The following is a 10,144-nucleotide window of genomic DNA, read 5'->3' on the forward strand; positions in this document are numbered from 1 at the left end:
AGAAGCCTGAGTGGTAGCATCTAGCAGTCCATGGGGTGCAGGTGGTGTAGACCCAGGAGATCCAAATGGGTAACCAAGCACGGTATCAGGTGACAATGGTGCAGGGGATAAAGGTGGCATTTCCTCAGTATGTGTTGGGCTCTGTACAGGGGAGGGAACAGGAATTGGTGGAACCTCATGGATGTCTACAGGAGCCTCTGGAAGAGGGTCTGATACTAGTATAATTGGGGTCATGGAAGGCCCCACTCCTTCTGTCCTCATTAACCTTTGTGCCCTTGGTAACTCTTCGTCCTCTAGTGCCACCCTCGCGGCCATTCTTGCTCTGGTAGTCGCCCTGACTACGGTCATCTGTTCCTCAGCGGTCCTCTCTTCATTCTCATCAGGATCCTCCATGAGATCCTCCTCAGCCACAATCCTTTCCGGAATAACATCCTCAACCGCAACATTCTCTATCTGAACCTCATCTGGTCCCTCATTAGGGTACTCCATCGGATTCACAATTTGATCTCCAACTTGTAATAAAACATCCTCATGCTGATGCTCCTGAACCTCAAGGTTCGGTGCCCCGCTGCCCTATACGAGAACGAACTATGTTACTATCACGTTACTTATAAGGGTTCCCGTAAGGGTTTTAACTGTCAGTGCTACGTTAGGTAGCCCGACTATGAACTTGGCAAGAGTTCTTATTATCTTAGTGAACTTATTATCTTAACGTCACATCATCTCTAAGGTTTATAACGCTTAGCTCTGATACCATTTCTGTAACACCCCCAAATCCGGGGTCGGGGATCCGGGTTGTCACGAGTTCCATTTCCCTTAATAACACCCAATCTTAATAATTACTCAACTACTCTGTACTGTGACCCCACAATAAACACACACACCACACGTTATAGTCTCAGAGATGAACATCCAAAAATAACCACAAGTCATTTTATTCCACAATTATCTGTCCATACACCTTAAAAGGTTTTCTGAATAAATTTACATTTCTTTTCCATTATTACAATTCATAAATATACATAAATCTGGTACATCAAAAGTTGAAAGCCTAGCCTATTGGTAGTTCCTACCTCAGCTACGACGGCATCAATGCTTCTAGAAAACTGCGGAACGTCTCCTAATCGCTTGCGAATCGGGAGCTTGGTCCTGTTCATCTTATCTATCTGATGTTGTGTGATGAAAGAAGAAAGCAAGGGTGAGCAGCAAGCCCACCAAAATAATATGTATAATGATTAACAATATATGAGCCTTCTCATAGTACTCATGAAAGTCTTGGTCAAAAGAAATGAACCAAGTTGATATCTTAATGCGATGAAGTCACAAAATATTCAGTATATATACATATATACTTTTCAAAATATTGGAAGTCCTCTTCCATGCATAATATACACAAAGTCTCAGTGTATAACTGTATAAAAAATATCGTTGCAAGGTGATCTCATATATCTAACCTTGTCTCAACATTTTTCTAAAAATCTTTGTCATTCATAAGACAATTATTAATTAGATATAAGTTTAAAAGATGAAGTTACCAAATACTTCACTACACTTATATCATTTATAAAGCTACTTGAACTACCATTGTTCAAAGTATAATGAGCTTTCAACAGTTCATTACATAGATGAGACTACAAGACAAGATTTGAATAGATTAAATCTTTAAAATATTATTAAAGGAATGCAGTTATGACATACTTCATTAAGTTCTGATATATATATATATATATATATCCACATATACATCTTCCTTTATACATTTCCTGAAAACCTCTGTCATGTAAAGTATGAACAGAATTGCAATATCCAATAAGTTTGGAAAGGAAAAGAATTTTGGCATAAACCAGATATCTTGCTGATCAGGCAAAGATACCCATAAGTAACCTTTTCTACTAGTAGATGGACGAATTCCCCACTAGTCATCACCCTGGTCGTAATAGGACCTTATGCTGGACTGCCACTCAGCCACTTATGCATTTGATGGACTCCCACTGAGCCACTTACACTATCATGGACGCCCACTGGCCCATGTTGCTTATGCCGACTCAATAGATGGACTTACTTCCCGAATGTTGGGTAAGTAATCAATTCATTTACCAAAACTGCAACCGTGTTGCGAATATAAAATACACCACAGAGCCGGATCCCTCAGGTTTTGAGCGAGTATTTAAATCCCCTTAAAAAGGAAGTTCTTAAATATAAAAATGAGTTTTGGGATCCGCTCTAACTTTTAAAAATCATTTTGAAGACTCGAAAACACTTTAAAGAGTGTTTGGAGTAAAGCTGATTTAATGAAGTAAATCAGTCCCCAGAATATTTAGAAAATGTCTGAATATTATTATTTAAATAATATTCTCATAAAGATAATCCTTATAAAAATAATCAAAGTAGATATACTTGAAATGGATAGCAAATAACCAAAGATATACTTATACGAAAGTACTATCTTTATTTGAATAATCAAAGATAAGTTTGATTATCGACACCTTATTCTTTAATAAAATAAAGAATATATCTCAGCAAATAATCGGAGTCATAGATCCTCAAATGAATATTCAAATAATATTCATTAAATAATATAAACTGAGTCATAAGCCCTCGAATGAATATTCAAATAATATTCAATAAATAATATAAAGGAGTCATAAGTCCTCAAATGAATATTCAAATAATATTCAAATAATAAAATAAAAGGAGTCATAAGTCCTCGAATGAATATTCAAAATAATATTCATTTAATAAAATAAAAAGTCATAAGCCCTCGAATGAATATTCAAAATAATATTCATTTAATAAAATAAAAGGAGTCATAAGTCCTCGAATGAATATTTAAAATAATATTCAATAATAAAACAAAGTTAAAGTTATCGAATAAACCTTATTCGATTAATAGTTTTGAAAAATATGACCATATATATATAGAAGTATATATATATATATTTATATCCATATATACAAAATCTACTCGGGATCCTCGACTCCCGGTTTTTGAAAATGTTTTCACCTTTGGGTCCCTATACTAAGGGTATATGCAAATTACCGCTATCCTCTAGCATAGGTATTATCAACTGAATCAACAGATATATATGGAAAGAATACGAAACAGGCATGCATATATATATACCATAGCAGCATGCTTCAATATATTGCAACATTTGCTAATTAACCAACATGCATCTATCGCAAGATAATGCAAATACATATATACATCACAACAACAGTTATAACGGTTAGAAAACTTGCCTGAGCGACTTGGGGTGATAAAAGGCTCGGGACGAGTTTGGTAACCTATAAACAACAAGTAAGTTGGAATTAAACCAAAGTCACTTGTAAATCTATACTTTAACTAACTTAGACTCTAACGCTTATTTTGCGCTTACTGATTCACTTAAGTCACTCGAGTACCCTCGGCTCCACCATTTTTAATAATTTAACCTTTACGAGTTTTAAGGCGATTCCTTCGCGAGTGTCTTACCAACTGCCTAACACACTTACCATAAATGTTTCATACTTCAATTAGTCCTTTTTGGTCTGTAACCTATGTTTCAAAGTAAGGCGAGGGGAAAAGTTTCGTTCGCGAAACGCCGTTACTTGAAACGGTCATTTCTCCTAAACCGTGCATCGGAATCGAACGAACTACATATCAAAACGAAGCTCGTAACATGAGCTATCTAGAAATGGCAATGGTCATAATCTAGCAGGGGGTTCTCGGGTCCTAATGTTATGCACAAAAACAGTCTAAAGAAAATCGGACGTTACGACGGCTATGTTTACGCGATTTCCCAATTTTAAACCATTCAAAACCAACCCAATTCAACCTCAATCCAACATACATTCAACATCCATCCTTATCACATCATAACAACCCCAACCAATTCAATTTTAACATTCATACTTATGCCTAAGCTTAACTTTAACCATACTTAAGTTCTTTTAATCAAAACAACAACATTTACCATTCCATTTCAATACCATTTCACTCCCAAACTCTAAATCACAAACATCAAGCTACAATATCACCCTACTAATCAAAATCATCTTATAATACATAGGAATCTAGGGTTTGGAGATGATATACCTTCCTTGAAGTGGTGGGAGGAGCTAGGAAGCCTTAAGAAGCTTTGAGAACTCTTAGGAATGCTTGGATCTTCAAGGAAATCAAGAAAAATTTCAAGTTAAAAACTTGAAAACACTATTCATAGTCTTCTTCTTTGATTAAATGAAGAAGATTGAGAAGGAATTAATGGCTTAAACTCATGATATATCCCTAACTAAGCATAAAGATGATTAGGGAATTATCTTACCAATTTAGGAGGCTTGGATCTTGAGTTTTGAATTTCTTCCCCTTTTGAAATAATAAACGCCGAGAGCAAGCTTGCTTGGAATGAGAGAATTGATTTTTTTGTGTTTTGATGAAATGATTTGCTTGGCTTGGTTGATTTGATTTTGTGTTTGATTTAGTCAATTACCTTGTTGCCCTTGAATTTGTGTGGTTCTCATTCAACCACACTTCCTTCCTTCCCATGTCATGCCTATGTCATGTGGTGATGTCATCCTTCCCTCCTTGTCCTCTTCTCATTGGTTGGGTGACATCACTCTCTCTAATCCCTTTGATTAACTTCCTAATTGTTTGCCTAATGACCGCTGATCTGTTATACGGTTCGCTTAACTTTCGTTCTCGTTTATCGTTTGAAGGATCATACCCGGGATCTTATTACTTAGGTTCCCTTAACCTTTCTCAATACATTATATTCCTTTTTATGATCCTCTATTATAATCCTTTAATTTAAATCCTTTTTATCCTGTTACCTTATACTCAATTCTCTCCGTATCTAGTGTATTTCCGGGAAAATCAAAGTGTTCGGATTTGGATTCTGACGATCTTTACATACACTCATATATCGTATAGAGTACTGATAAAATCTCAGAATATTCATAACAGAACCCCTACATAGTGTGGCATGAAAAGTTTCCTCATTCAGCTAAAACACTATTCACAAGGGTTACAAAAAGTTCAAAATTTTGGGGGTTATTACATGTATTGTTGTTATACTATTATTTTCTAATGTTACAGTTGTCGGTTTTATTTTGTTGCACTTTTGTTATTGCGGTTATTGTTATTGTTGTATTTGTTGCTGGATTTGTTGAATTTAGTTATGCATCATGGGTGGACCCCAAATAAACAGGGAAGGGAATATTTAATTGTAACCGCATTCTCCTGATGCATAACTGTTGCTACCCGGGGGCACAATTTTCATATAAAACCTTTTTGTTGTGTTTCAGGAGAATGCCTCCCAAGAAAAATTTCCCGTTCAATTCCTCCAGCAGGAACTCTGAAGGGGGCCCAGTCATGGATGGATTACTAGATTTTCTGCCAACAGTCTAATCAGATGACTCAGCAACAAGAACAATTCCAATAGCAGCAACAACAATTCCTATAACAGCAGCAACAACAGCAGCAATTTATACAACAACAACATCAACAAATCCAATAACAGTTACAGCTTCAACAACAACCACAGCCAAGAGAGTTGAACCAGACTGTTAGTTTCAAGTCCTTCCAGTCAGTTAAACCTCCAGAGTTTAAGGGCGAGGTAGATCCGATTGCTGCTAGAATTTGGCTTAAAGAAACGGAGAACGCCTTCACCCTTATTCAGGTGAGTGATGATTCTAAGTCAGATTATGCTAGTTATTTTCTGAAAGGTGAAGCAAGTTTTTGGTGGGAATCTGCGCGTGCCTTAGAAGGAGAAGGCCCTGTTTCTTGGGCTAGATTTACGGAGCTGTTTCTAGAAAAGTATTTTCCAGATTGTTTGCAGAGTCAGTTGGAAGTAGAGTTTTTGGAATTGAAGCAGGGAGAAAGGAGCGTGGCTGAGTATGAGGCCAAGTTTACGGAGTTGGCTCGATTAGCCCCTGGATATGTGAACACTGAGATTCAGAAAGCTAGGAGATTTCAGCAAGGACTAAAGCCGGAAGTTCGTAGTGGAGTGGTGGCTCTACAACTTAAGACGTATACCTCTGTAGTTCAAGTCGCCCTGGTAATTGAGAGTGATCAGAAGTTGGCCTCCAAGGAAAGGGGTGATCGGAAGAGAAAGTTTGAAGGTGGTGTAGGTAATGCGGACCAGGAGGAGTCTAGTCAGAAGTTCCCAAGGAAGTTTGGCCGGAATAGGAATAGGAGATTTAGAAGGCAAGGCATGGCTCAGACAAATTCTGGTGTCACCTCAGTTGCCTCCGCCCCAGTCCAGTCAACCAGGCTAGTTGTGGATTGTAAGTCATGTAGTAAAAAGCATAGTGGTCTATGCCGGAAGGATGTTCAGTATTTTAAATGCGATAAAAAGGGTCATTATGCATCAGAATGTAACCTAGGAAACATCGGAGTCACCTGCTTTAAGTGTGGTAAGGTTGGGCAGATCTCCAGAAACTGCAAGACGGCTACTCAAGGTATTGTAGGAGGGAATGAATCTCAAGGACCAGCAACTAGCACAGCAAGAGCCAGAACCTTTAAAATGACCAAGAAATCTAATGCTCAAGATTCAGATGTGGTTGCAGGTTTGCTTTCTTTAAACTCTGTGCCTGTTAAGGTTTTATTTGATTCAGGAGCATCTAAGTCTTTTATATCTAAATAATGTGTAAGTAAAATGAATTTGATGTTGGAAAATCGAGATGAGCCCTTATCGATAGAGGTAGCTAATCAGGATAAAGTTTCAGTAAACCAGTTTTGCCCTAGATGTCAAATAGAAATTTACGGGCATCTCTTTTTGGTGGATTTAATACCCTTTTAGTTAGGAGAGTTTTATGTAATTTTAGGAATGGATTGGTTGTCTCAGCATAAGGCAAATATTGATTGTAAGAAAAAGAAAGTTTTGTTATATTCAGAAGATAATAAAAGGATAGCTTATCAAGGAGAAAGGCAGGACAAGAAATTTCTTTCTATCTTGGAAGCGAAGAGGTTACTGAGACAAGGATGTAAAGCGTATTTAGCCCATGTTGTGGACACTGAGAAAAGAGTACCCGGATTGGAGAAGATTCCAGTAGTTAATGAATTTTCAGATGTGTTTCCAGACGAGTTACTAGGATTACCACCAGATCGGGAGACTGGATTTTCTATTGATTTGATTCCGGGAGCAGAACCAGTTTCAAAGGCACCTTACCGTATGGCCCCAGTAGAAATGAAAGAACTAGCTAAACAACTTCAGGAACTTTTGGATAAAGGGGTAATTAGACCAAGTGTATCCCCGTGGGGTGTGCCAGTGTTGTTTGTGAAAAAGAAGGATGGCAGCATGAGATTGTGTATTGACTACCGAGAATTGAATAAGTTAACCATCAAGAATAAGTATCCCCTTTTGATCGTGAACCTTCATCGTAAGCTCTCCTTTTTGTACATCGATCATAGTTTGGCCAGTAGCTAAAAATGGTCTCCCCAAGATAATGGGAATCTTCTTAGCCTCCTCAAAGTCAAGAATTACAAAGTTAGCAGGAAAGATAAGTTTTTCCACGTTGACCAACACATCCTCCACAATGCCTCGCGGATAAGCGATGGAACGATCAGCTAGTTGCAATGACATGTATGTCGGTTTCGGATCAGGTAGACCAAGCTTCTTGAAGATAGAAAAGGGCATCAGATTTATGCTAGCTCCCAAATCACATAAACACTTGTCAAATGACAAATTTACAATAGTGCAAGGAATAGTGAAGCTTCCATGATCTTTAAGCTTCGGAGGTAACTTCTGTTGCAGCACAGCACCGCATTCCTCCATAAGAGCAACGATTTCTAAGTCATCGAGCTTCACTTTCCGAGAGAAAATACCTTTCATAAACCTCGCATAGCTAGGCATCTGTTCAAGAGCTTCAGCAAAAGGTATGTTGATATGAAGTTTCTTGAATACCTCCAGAAACTTCTTAAACTGCTTATCCAGTTTTTTCTTCTGCAGCCTTTTAGGAAAATGAGGTGGAGGATAGACCTGTTTCTCCCCTGTATTACTCTCAGGAGGAGTGTGTTCCACAGTTTTCTTCCTTGATTCCACTTCTGCTTCCTTTTGCATATCTTTTTCAGCTACAACTTCATTTTCTAAAACTTGAGATTTTTTCAGGGCTTGCAACCTTCCCAAACCTCAATGTGATTGCCTTAACCTGCTCTTCTGCTTCCCTCTTTCCTGGAACTTCTATATCACTAGAAAGCGTTCCTGGTAATCGATTCAATAAGGCGTTAGCAATTTGTCCTATCTGGTTCCCCAGAGCCTTGATAGAAATAGCCTGGCTTTGACATATAAGAGCCTGGTTTTTGCACATAAGCCTCAACTCCTCCAATTTAAATTTTTTATTCGAATATTGACCTGCACCTCCATGAGTTTGTTGTTGAAGTTGGAGTTGTTGTATTGGTGTAAATTGTTGTTGAAAACCAGGAAGATTGAATTGCTCATTTCCAAACTGTTGGAACGGCTGTTGCATCGCATTCTGATTATTGTTCCATCTGAAGTTAGGATGATTCCAGTTGTCAGGATGATAAGTGTCTGGAACTGGTTGCTGTGATCTCTGAAAGTTGCTCATAAACTGAGCTGATTCACTAGATATAGTGCATTTCTCCATCTCATTCAAACCTGCACATAGCTCACAAACACTGGTTATCTGATTAACACCATAGTTAGACAGAGAATCGATCTTCATAGACAACTCCCTTAGTTGAGCAGTGATAGTCGTAGCAGTATCCACTTGAAGAACTCCTGCTACCATGCCCTGTGGAAATCTCTAAGTTGGATACTGATATTCATTAGCAGCCATCAGTTCAATTAGATCATAAGCTTCATCGTAGCTCTTAGCCCATAAGGCTCCACCTGATGCTGCATCGAGCATGGGTCTGGACTGTGCTCCCAAACCATTATAAAAATAATTGACGATCATCCAATCAGGCATTCCATGATGAGGACACTTCATAAGCATCTTCTTGTAGCGCTCCCAAGCTTCATATAAAGATTCTCCTGATTGCTGTGTAAATTGAGTAAGAGCATTCCTGATTGCAGTTGTCTTTGCCATAGGGAAGAACTTAGTGAGAAACTTTTGAGCAAGATCTTCCCAAGTAGTAATCAAACCAACTGGTAGAGAGTGTAACCAGCTCTTAGCCTTGTCCCTCAGAGAGAATGGGAATAGTCTCAACTTCACAACATCTTCAGAAATACCGTTAAACTTGAAGGTGTCGCAGATCTCAATGAAATCCCTAATGTGCATATTGGGATCTTCCGTTAGAGAACCCCCAAAGTGGATTGAATTCTGCACCCATTGAATTATGCCAGGCTTGATCTCAAAGGTATTAGCTGTGATAGCTGGCCTGACAATTCTAGATTGAATGTCATTGATCTTAGGTTGAGAAAAATCCATCAAGGCTTTCGTTCGTGCTGCTGGATCTCCCATTGTAATGAGTACCTGAAACACAAACAAATAAACCTTGAAAGTAAAAGAATCTGAGTCAGTGAACTTTAACAACCACCGATGACAATCACATAAACTAAAAAATAACAACACCGAGTCCCCGGCAGCGGCGCCAAAAACTTGTTAGGGGGAAAACACGCGCTAAAATTCACACAAGTATACGCGTTCACAAGTAGTATAAGATTTAGATCAAATTCGTTCCCACGGAGACTCTTTGGTTAATTTAAGAATATGCACCTATGCAACAATAATATGGTTATTATCCAATGCTAAGACAAATAATAAGTTGAGATTGTTTATAACTAAGAATTAAACTAACAATTATAACTAAGAGAACAAGAATGGTTGAATTAATATATATGACAAATATGGGATCCTAACTCCATTAAATACTTCATTTAATAGCCTTTTTTTTCTTAACCTTAGCATGTAATGGTGATGACACTAATCAGATAACACGAAACTAGTAAACGCCAACTTTCGTTGTACGAATATCCTATTACCAAGCTTCCACAAAAGAGATAGAAGTTGAATATACACCAATTATGTTTAGTCCTTATATGTCTATAAGAATTGAAAATATAACGGTTTAATGCACAAGTTATTTATCGTGATTACATAGGGCAAGTAAGATGGTTAAAATTACCTACGAATCATGCATAATAAATACATGAACTTATGCTAGCATGGCAAGTTCTAAATCTCTATATTCACTTTCGCTTTA

The 10,144-nt window shown here is 37.8% G+C and overlaps 1 non-coding gene across 1 annotated transcript; it reads left to right on the forward strand.

Annotated features, from left to right (window-relative positions):
* Positions 1–8,905: 8,905 nt before the first annotated feature.
* On the forward strand, positions 8,906–9,012 carry LOC141663105 (small nucleolar RNA R71). Its single transcript, XR_012551190.1, has one exon. It is a non-coding gene; the product is annotated as a small nucleolar RNA R71 (small nucleolar RNA).
* The last annotated feature ends 1,132 nt before the right edge of the window (positions 9,013–10,144 follow it).

Source organism: Apium graveolens, chromosome 5 (assembly GCF_009905375.1).
Source record: "Apium graveolens cultivar Ventura chromosome 5, ASM990537v1, whole genome shotgun sequence".
In the NCBI taxonomy this organism is placed as follows: Eukaryota; Viridiplantae; Streptophyta; class Magnoliopsida; order Apiales; family Apiaceae; genus Apium; species Apium graveolens.